This window comes from Puma concolor, chromosome A3 (assembly GCF_028749965.1).
Source record: "Puma concolor isolate L17-30 chromosome A3, mPumCon1.1.hap2, whole genome shotgun sequence".
Classification (NCBI taxonomy): Eukaryota; Metazoa; Chordata; class Mammalia; order Carnivora; family Felidae; genus Puma; species Puma concolor.
Window position 1 is genome coordinate 18,365,826 of NC_141669.1, and position 11,438 is coordinate 18,377,263.

Genomic DNA, 11,438 nt, shown 5'->3' on the forward strand with positions numbered 1-11,438 from the left:
GTTAGACACTTTATGTTCTAACCATGCTGATCAGTTCACTGTTTCCTGAATAAACACGTCCAACTCAATTCTTTGCTTGTGTTGTATCCTCCACCTGGAATATACTTCCTTCAGCTCCACTTGGTAAAATCCTTCTCATTTTTCACAGCCCAGCTGAAAATGTTATGTTCTCTGTGACAACTTATCCAAATCTCCTGGTGTAATTAATTGCTCTGTCCTCTGTGTTCCCGTAGCACTCTTGGAAGACTCTGAAAATGGCTTCCCACAATGTATTACGTACAGCTGTTTACACACCATCTCCTCCAATATTGTGAGCTTCTTGGTGCTATGAACAATGTCTAGTTGACCTATGTATCCATCACATTGCCCAAGAAAATGCTTGGCATATAGTAGATGCTAGATAACAAGATTGCAAAAGAGCGCAAGGACACGAGGGTGGCAATCGCATCCCAGGACCATAGCACAGCCTGTGATTTGTATTCAGCCAGAGATGGTATCTTCCCCAAGTGACTCCCCACTTTGGCCCCCCCTGTCCTTGGTCCATTGGCTAATGAGGCTATGATGTAATAAAAATAAATAAATATTTGATCTTTGTCCCAGGTTTCTGGAACACAGCTCCTAAAACCCTTGAAGTCTCCAAAGTGTTAAGAGTGTCTTTTGTGTGCTAATGGGAGGACTGGTTCTGCGGCTCCTGGTGGCTACAGGATGAGGGTTGTTTCCCAGAAAAAACAAACCTTAATCATAAACTCAGAACTTTCAGTCCCATCCCTATCTTCTGGAGAGGGGCGAAGGGTTAGAGATTGAGTTCAATCACCAATGCCCAGTGATTTAACCAATCATGTCCATAAAGCGACCTCCATAAAAACCCCTGAACAACAGGGTTTAGAGAACCTCTAGGTTGGGGAATGCGTCTATACCCTAGGAGGGTGATTTACCCCAATTCCATACAGCAGAAGCTCCTGGATTTGGGACCCTCTGGATCTCACCCTGTGTCTCTCTTCACCTGGCTGTTCATTTGTATTCTTTATAAAATCCTTTCTAATAAACTAGTAAACATAAGTACAGTGTTTTCCTGAGGTTTCTAATTTTTTCTGGCAAATTATCAAACCTGAAGAGGGGGTTATGGGAACCCCAAATTAGCCAGTTGGTCAGAAGTACAGGTGGCAATCTGAGACTTGCAACCGGCCTGGAGGCAGCTTCATGGGACGGAGCCCCTAACCCGTGGGCTCTGCTCTGATTCTGGGTAGCTAGTGCCAGATTAAACTGAATTGCAGTCTACCCAGCTGATGTTGGAGAATTGGCCAGTGCGGGGGGAAAATCTCACCCATCTGGTATTAGAGGGTGAATAAAAACAGTTCGGAAGAGTCAGCTAGGTTCATATGGGAGTCCACAGCCCTCTGATAGAAATAGGCTGGCTAAACCCAAGAGGCACCACACTGTGAACTGTGCCTCCATCAGTCCTACATCCTGTCCGTCTGAAGGGCATGTTCACAAAATGGGGATAGACAGAGCCTATTAAATTTGATACCTCAATTCTTCTTCTCCCTGGTTTCCATAATTTCATGGCCTTGGGATACAAAAAAGAGTGCCCATCCTCAGTATAAAAACTCTCTCCAAGCCAGTTAATAAGATTGCCCAAGCTCCAGGACCCCATGGCTTCTAACTGTGTTTCCCTTGCATTAACACTTGACCCGTCTGTCACGCCATGCTCCAGTGCACATCCACATCCATTTGAACCACAGGTAAAACATGGTGGAATCTGTGCTCCCTGCTTACCAGAATTGCCGTGCTCACCTTCACCTGTAGTTCCTCCAGAGCTGCCTGCTTCCCTGAGTGGGGTCCCTGAGGGGGTTGCTCTTTGTAAACCCTTGTTGCCCACTGCATGAAAGAAAAATTGAAACCAAATTACACTGACATTTTAATAAATCAGTCAAAGCCCCTCCACCACCTGCTAACAAGGTCAATGTGGTCACCCTCCCTCTGCCAGACTCACCATTTGGTGGAGGTCTATTTACACGTACTCATGATTACTGGACTATTTTATTGTGAAAGAAAAGCTAGCTTCATGTCACATAAAGTGTATTCTTAAACCATGGCACTCAGCATAAGGGAGCCAGATATGCCCTTGTCAACCCTAATGAAAGAAGAATATCAAACCCATTAAAAGGCTAAAGTCCAATCACCCTTCAGTGATTTTTCTTTTCATCAGCAAAAATGCTCATTAATTCTAATATCTTTGCTTTCAGGCATGAGCTACGAGATCTGAACAGAAATTTCATTTGTAATGAATACATTTTGACAGAAGTAGAATTATGATGATTCTACTGGTAATAATAATAATAATAAACTACATGAAAAGAACCAGAAGATTCTATTCTCTAAGCTGGCAAGGGATCTGTGAGACCCTCTGTCCGTGACACGGTCTTGTGATGCTCTAGAAGCATCTGTGTAAATAGTGCGACTATAAAATCGTGAGGCTGATTCTTCCAACCAACATACCAGAAAACATAGATCTAGAAAGCAAACATTCATTACTGACTTGATCTGGTAATGAGGATATGGACTCTTCTTTTGAATAACCCTGAAGGCCTATTTATGAGCCTGTATTTGGCTAGTTTTACATGAGTGCCATCTCTGGGATGGGAGGTTATTAAAAGAAGAGCTGGGCAAGTAGGTAGAAGGCCAGAGAGTTACCTTGGAACCCAGAGATTCCAAGTGTGGGTCTACCTAAAGAAGGAGCTAATCATTCTCCATGATTTAGAAATTGATGCAATAGCCAAGATTCTCTTATTTGAATTAGCATGTATATTTCCCATTAGAGAAAATTTTAGAGCTCTGCATCCCATAGGTACTTAACAAATATTTATTCAATGAGTAACTGAATAGGTTCAGCTTTGCCACTATCCAACGCTACTCAATTGCTCTCCTGATCTTTAAGGAAGAAGGCTGCCAGATCCCACAAGCTAATTCCATAACCCAACACCACAACTACCCTATAGGCAGAAGAAGGGCTCATGGAATGACCACACCAGTACTGGGCTCCTCACCTCTAAAATTATTTAACATGAAGGAACAGACTACCACTTTTTTTTTTTTTTTTTTAATTTAAGCCACTATACTCGGGTAATACCAATGACCAAATACATTTTCTAACTGATCCTAACATACACTACTGCTCCCATTTCACAGATTAGCAAACCAGTTTAGACAGATTAAGATGCTTGCAGCAAACCACACAGCTAGAAAGCACAAAGCAAAGCCAGGCTTTCAAACCCTGGTCTCTGATAGTGAAGCCTTGTTCTTCCTAATGTGCCCATGACTGCAGTGGCCATGAATCAATAGAGCAATTAGAATTGTTATGTCTATTGTAATATTGAGTTAGAAAAAGGATTTGGTTTCAATAGATCAAAGGGAAAAGAAATTAGAAAGAGAGCCTGTGGGGAAATGTGTATGTGGAGAGTTGCCAGAAGAGAGGCCAGCCAAAAAAGGATTTAACACAATTGCTTATCAAATGGGCAAAGGACAGGACACACAATTCACAAGTGAGGACACATAATTAGAAGACAAATGGGGAAAACATTTTATTTCTGTAGATATCAAGGAAAGGCAAATTAAAACAACAGTTTTATGCCTCCCAAAACAACAAAGAAAGGAATGGCAGCACCCAGTGTTACCAATGATACTGCAAAACTCAGACACAAATGTACCTTGTTGAAAATATAATTTAGAAAACTCATTTGAAACAAATGTATCTATCATTGCCAAGAGTCATACAGATGTTCAAGCCCTTTATCTCAAAGAAAATATCTTAAAGAAATATTTTTATAAAGATGCAAACCATGGGGTGTCTGGGTGGCTCAGTCAGTTCAGCGTCCAACTCGATTTCAGCTCAGGTCCAACTCTTGATTTCCCACTGTTCATGAGATCAAGCCCCACATTGGGTTCCTGTGCTGACAGCATGGAGCTTGCTTGGGATTCTCTCTCTCCCTCTCTCTCCACCCCTCCCCACCTGTGCTCACACTCTCTCTCATGCTCACTCACTCTCTCTCTCTCAAAAATAAACTTTTTAAAATTGTTTTTAAGTTTTTATTTATTTATTTTTGACAGAGAGAAAGAGAGAGAGAAAGAAGGGGAGGGGCAGAGAGAGAGGGACAGAGAGAGAATCCCAAGCAGGCTCTGCACTGTCAGCACAGAGCCTAATGCAGGACTCAAACTCACCAACATTGAGATCATGACCTGAGCCAAAACCAAGAGGCAGATGCTTAGCCAACTGAGCCACCTGGATGCCTCAATAAATAAACTTTTTTTAAAAAGATGCAAGCCATGGCAATATTAAGAACAACAAAAGTTCAAAATTAATTTAAGTGTCCATGAGCAAGAGGATGTTTACGTCATATGGAACATTAATATGGCAGAATAGTGCACAGAGCTGGCTCAGGCCCTATCCCCTCTGGTCTGGACCACTGCAACAAGTCTGTTCCTTGCCAAGACTCATTCCCTCTAATCCAGGCTCCACAATGCCACCAGATGGGTCTCATGTATATGGCGCTCCCACTATGGCACTGCCTGGCGGAAGTGCAAATTCTTAGAGAAGCCCCTAGGGCCTCTGTGAACTCTGTCCAACCTGCCTCTCCAGCCTCATTTCTGGCACTGGCCCCATCTAGAGGCCTCTGTTCCTACTGCACTGAACACAATGTAAACTCTTCCATTTCCTAAATAAACATCCATAAGTCGAGGTATGCTCATGTCGTACCCTTTACCTGGAATAGCCTTCCTTCATCTCCACTTGGCAAAATCCTTCTCAGCCTTCACAATGCAGCCGAAAAGTGTTGGCTGGGCTTTGCTCCCGCATCCTTAGAATGAGTGAGGCCTTATCGGTGCAACACGTGGCAGCTTGCCTCTAAGATACAGTTAACTTACTGCCTCTTGGTAAAGATTTTCTCTTGATTTTTTGCACCTCCATTGCCAGAGGAAATCAGCCATTCTTACCTTGGGGCCTCTAATAAGCCCATTATAGAGGTTTATCATAGCTCCTGTCAGTATTTGTTGCCTGTGTTTTTATATGTGTCTCCCTCTATCAAACTCCTTGGGGTCATGGGCACATCAATATACAGTAATCTGATAATCAATCATATCAGCATTTTATTCACTGCCATTTACTTAATGCTTATTATATGCCAAGTGTTGTGGTATGCTTTTTGCATTTTACCTCCATATCTCATTAAAATATCACAACTCTAATTATGTTGTTAATTATTCTAAATTCAAAAGATGACAAACTAAGGTTCAAAACTTCTGCCAAAGGTGCCAAGTAAGCAGATAGTATCACCAGGAGTTGAACGCTGATCTGCTTGATTTTAGCCGTCTAGCCACCAGACAGCCTCATTCTCTTTTCTAACATAGTAGCTGACAAATGGTAGGTGCTCAGTAATCATTATAAAGAATAAAATGATGTGGCCATATCCAGTGCTTACAACAGACACAAAAAAAGCAGAATGTAAAAACATATCTATACCTCCATCACAGCCCAATTAAAACCGTGTGTGCACATTTGACAAAGACTGCATGGGAACACGGCAACAGCCAAGGTCAGTCTATTAGAGAAACAAAATCATGGCAATTTTTAAATTGATTTTCCCTTTGTATAGTATTCTTAAAGTGCATACCAAGAGTTCTGTTCATGAGAGGCTAGCTATTCCATTATCAGAACTCCAAAGACCATCAAAATACCCACTGCCTACAAAAACCCAGAAGCCAGATGTCCTGTTTGCTGTTGTTAACAGGTGGAATCTGTATCCACATCAGTAGACCAGAAAAATGGATAAGAAAAAAGGAGAAGAAACGCCAGTTTCCCTTCATCCTGAGTTGGTATACATAAAAAGGTCTTGCTCAAAACCTTAATTCTGTGTGAAACCTAAACAAAACCAAACTTCTCAGGAATGTTTCATAAAAATGAATTCTGGAGCTGGATTTCTAAGTAAGCTCTCCACCTCTTGCAAAGAATGTACTGGAAGAAGAGGACAGAAAAGCAAAAGAAGGATGATAAGAGCTATGAAAAAAAAAAGAAGAAAGAAAAAAATAATTTCTGGTTTGACAAAGGAAAAAGAAAACTAGGCCAGTTAAAACTCAAATAAATCTACCCCTTTGGTTTTCGTAAGAACCCTTCCCTGAAGCTTTGCACTTCAGAATGTGCTGTGGTTATACCTCACTCACTCAAGGAATGGGGGAAAATGATAGCACCATTAACAGAAATGGGAAATCAAGAGGAGAAGGTGTTTTGGGAAGGAATATAAGCCTATAAACAGGACTCCATAAATGTTTGTGAATAGACCATTAAATGAAAGTGTCTTCTTCGTGGTGTTTCAGTTTCCAATAGGACATTTTTCATGGCCTGCCAAAATTAGGAATACCTCCTCTCAAGGGGCAAGAGTACATTTCAGTTAATTTCCCATTTCAATAAGATAGAAACAGCAAGTCAGCAAGAAGCAGAGGCCGGCTACACAGTTTCCTCAGTCTTGTATTCTCAATCAAAAGCAGGGCCCAGAGATGGCCAGGCTGTGTCTGCACTGCTCTTGATCTCTGCCTAAGGGCGACTGAAGATGAGGGGGTTTCAAACAACCCAAGCCTCTCTAGGTCAAAATAGGTTGGGTGTAGATCAGAAGTTTGTTTGCAATGGAGCTGAGCCAGTCTGAACAAAACCATGGCGTCTTACACAAAGCATCTCACCCTTTGTATTGTTTCCCCGAGGGCAGAAAGGACAGGTGCATCGTAGCACCCAATTATTGCTTCTTGGGACCCCAAGGGTCAATATTACTCATGTGTTTAAGTGATAATATAAAAAAATGAGAAAGCATAATTTTCTTTTTTAATTCTTTTTTAATGTTTATTTTTGAGAGAGAGAGACAGAGCGCAAGCAGGGGAGAGGCGCAGAGAGAGGGAGACACAGAATCCGAAGCAGGCTCTAGGCTCCAAGCTGTCAGCACAGAGCCCAACGCAGGGCTAGAACCCACGAACCATGAGATCATGACATGGGCCGAAGTCAGATGCCCAACCGACTGAGCCACCCAGGCGCCCCAAAAGAAAGCATAATTTTCAAACAAGGAATGATTTTAAGCAGGAAATGTGGAATCATTTTATAATCTTGCTTAATGGCAGAAGTTCACTTGTGTGGAAGATATCTTGTCAATCTCTGGGGAGAGACACACAGATCACTGCATTATTGTTTAGAAACAAGAGCTCATATTAAATACTTTAATCCCATTTGCTTCCACGAGCATGAAAAACTCATGCCATGGAGATATTCAGGGTCTCGGTCCATGCGCAGATTTTCCTAGGGTGAAGGAGAAGGCTGGAGCTTCACAGGGTATGTTGGATAGGGGTAGATTGACGGTCGGTCGGGGCTAACTTGGCATTGAGGCTCAGTTGAGAGCTGGCAATATACACCCCTTGGCAAGTGTCAGGAAACAGCATAGCCTTTTCTCATAATCAGAAACTGACACCTCCCCACATTCCTCAGCAACCACCACTTCCTCTTTTCCCTATCTCTGTAAGTCAACAGGAAAAATAACACTCCTGAAATAAGAGATTCATTTCTCACCAAAATAGAACCTTCTTTTATGTAGCTACACATAAGCTTCCTTACTGAAGCACCAAATTCAAAAGCAGCTATAAGTAAAAAGAATTTGCTCTTATCATAAATAAACGATTGTATATGAGAACTTATTTGCAGTAAAATCTTACGATAAAAATATAATTTATACCCTAGTTTCTCCTGTGTATTTTATGTAATATCCTAGTAAAAATATTTCCATTTTACAACATGTACCTATTAAAATCATTCCTTATAAAACTGTCGGCATAAAATAAAATACAAAAAACCGAAAGGAAAAAGCAGAGGAAAAGAAAATATATCAAAAAGAGGTGATGAAGGCAAAAGAAAGATGCTTGTGGCAATCCTCCCAGTGGGATATAAATAACAGTGATATGGAGGCAATGGAAGGTGCTGATAATTAACTAGGATATTTTAAGGTGAGAAATAGTTAAAAACTTCTTAGAATGTCAGTCTTTTCTCTCTGCTAACAAGGAATTCTATCACAATAAAATTTGGAGGAGGCAAGGACCTTACCAGCGAGATAGGAGGAGTCTACAAAATAAGTCAATTAAAAAGAAAGTATCCTGGAAATGGCAACACTGTCTGTGAAAAGGCTGCCTGCCATCTGATTGAAGTTTACTCTCAAGTGAACAGGTGTTCCTCCCGTTTAAAGGTGGAGCTGTAGCCTGCTAGCCGAGGACCCCTCAGAACCAGCTCATTAGATCTGTCATTCTTTGTGAGGTTGTATTTGGTTTCAAAATGTACAGAGAACTTGCAAGAATAATTACAAGAATTCTAGATACTTGTCCTCCAGACTCTACACCTGTTAACATGCTATCACATCCTCTTTCGTGTGTGTCTATGTGTGTGTGTGTTTGATCACTGGAGAGTAAATTGTAGATTTATGATACTCATTTACCCCTAAAACTTCGATGTGTATTAGTTTTTACATAACTAATTTTTACATAACTAGGGTAAAATTATCAAACTCAGGAAAATAATATTTAATTTGACCTAATATATAGATCAAATTTGGCAGCTGTCCCAACAAACAGCCCCTGTGTTTTGTTTTGTTTTTTTTTTTTTAATGAGATAACTAAAGAAGGAAGAAAATCAAAAGAAAATCCTCGTCCGGGATCCAATCCAGGACTATACACTGCATCCCGTCGTCCTGCCTCTTTTTTCTCCCTTAATCTAGAATAGTCCCTCACTCTCTTTGTTTTTCTGACTTTCACTTTTTGAGGAGTACCAGCCAGTTATTTTGTAGAATAACTTGCTTTGGTCTGACGCTTCCTTATGATTATATTTGGATCACACATTTTTGGCAGGAATGCCACAGAGATGGGTGTGCTTTCTCACTGTATAATATCAGGAGGCATATGTTGATTTGTCCTATAAGTGGTGCTAGCTTTGATCACTTTGTTAAACTGGTGCCCGTTGTAAAATTACTGCTTTCCCTTTTGTAATTAATAAGCGGAGATACTTTGCAATTAAATAAATATCCTGTCCCGCATCAAATTTTCACCCACTGATTTCAGCACCTATTGTTGACCCTTGCCTAAGCCAATGGTGGTTGTGATGGTGGCCAATGGCGGTTGTGATGGTGGCCAATGGGATGGAATGCCGTTACTCCACGGAAGGAGTGTATCATTATCTCTGAGGGATCAGATGGGTTAACTTTTGACTTGGAAAACAAAGTAGTGCCTATTTTTATTGCAGTCCATGGAATGGAAAGATCAACAAAATTGTCCTAGTCAATGGGACTATACAGAACATAGAACCCATCTTCCACTCATCAATAATTCTCAGTGGAAGGGTGGAGTTTTTATTGCTATCAAAAAGGTCACAGGCTTCAAAAAATTGAGAAACACTGTACTCGATGCTTTCCTTTCAAGAGAAATTAACCTCCAGTTTAGAAATTAAATGGCTATTTTTCTCCTGAGTAGTTGTTCCGTGTTTGTGGAAAGACACTTTGAATTATGTAACCCACGAAGTTTTTTCTCTTTTGACAACACCTGCTAGGAAATGTAGAGCCTGAAGTATGTTCAATTCATAGTGAGAGGTCTTTTAAGTTTGCCTTTGGAGATTCATTTCTGGACCATTTTATGTTTCCAGCTAGTTTTTCTTTCTTCTTTTGTTCTAATTTCTTATTTATGCACCCTGTTTTACTACATATTTTTGTAGCCAAATTGAAACTTTTCAGGCTAAGACAGGCATACAAACTAATGAATAAGATAGTCTATGCTTTCTTTGTTTCATTAGTTGATGTGACGCAAGTGCCCAGAAATCAAATCACTTATCAACTGGGGCTATCTTATTTTATTCCCCTTGACCTGACATATGGAAAAAGAGGATGGTGAAAGAACTCATGAGGAACGTTAATGTCATTGGCTAATTCAACTCGGTGGCTTATGCTTTCCAGGACCCTAAAATAATGACATCAGTTATTGCTGGTCACTTGGAATGGGTCTTTCTTGGTGCAGGTGAAAAAGCACTGGACTTGGGGTGCCTGAGTGGCTCAGTCAGTTAGGCGCTGACTCTTGGTTTCCACTCAGGTCATGACCTCAAGGTTCATAAGACTGAGCCCCACGTCAGGCTCTGTGCTGACAGCATGGAGCCTGTTGAGGATTCTTTTTCCCTCTCTCTCTGCCCCTCCCTCGCTCACACTCACTCTTTCTCTCAAAATAAATAAATATTAAAAAAAAAAGAAAGCACTGGACCAGGCATCAAAAGGCCCATCAATGGTGTAATTCTACCTCTGCCATAGACTAGGTACATGACTTTGAATAAATCAATTCTGCTCTCTGACCTTTGGCATTCTTGTCAAAAACTGGGAATAAGGGCACCTAAACTGCCTATCCCACCAAATTGTTGGAAGACCCAATGGGAAAATGTTTCAAGAGCTGCAAGGTCCCAGCGTCCCTTATCACCTTACCATCTGGTAACACAATCAAACAAGAAACAAGTGAAGAAATGCCCAAATAACTTAATTTAGATAATAATAAATGCTGTGAAAACAAAAGAGATTAAGAGAGTCAAGAATGAAGGTAGAGAGGATGGCCCAGGGAGGGCTCTATAAGGAGAGGATATTTAATGAGAGACGTGGATAATGAGGAACAGAGAGTAGGCAGAGATGACAAGAGCATCTGAAGCAAAGATAAGAACCTGAAGGCAGGGAGCAACTGGGTGTGGTCATGTGACTGCAAGGGGCTAGTATGGCTAACAGGTGTCTGTGCAGATGGGCGAGGTGGAGGGACAAGGAGGCGCGGCCTGCGTAAGCCAATCTCTCTGCAGTCTCAGCACCAGGAGCATGAGCTCTGCCAGTCCACAAACCTGGGGGCACCTCCTGGGCCTGCTTCTTACCCATCATGGTGGAGGTCCTTAACCATTCAGTACTACAGCTTTCTCATATATAAAACAGGAATAGTATTAACAGCTACTTCATAAGATCATGTGAGAAGGGAGTGCAATAATGTTCAGCACTGTGCCTGTGCAGGTGAGCTCTCAAGAAGCACTAACTATTTTCTGGTCTACTCCAACATCTCCGTCAATTGAACAGCCATGGCCCTCACCAAATAAGCTGCACTATTCAAGATTCAAGGATATGTGATAAAACTCTTCAGTTAGGATCACAGTGAACTCCTAAAGGATAGGGAACCTATGTATTTCAGCCCCACAGCACCAGCACAGAGCTGCACACAGTAGGTGCTCACGAGATATCTAACCTGGGTAGACATCTGTGCAAGGTGGTTCCTGCCTGTAGTAACAAGCCAGCCATGAAATGCAGGCAATAAATCACGCTCCTCTATGCCCGGCTCTATACAAAATTCACAATGGGCACAACCTG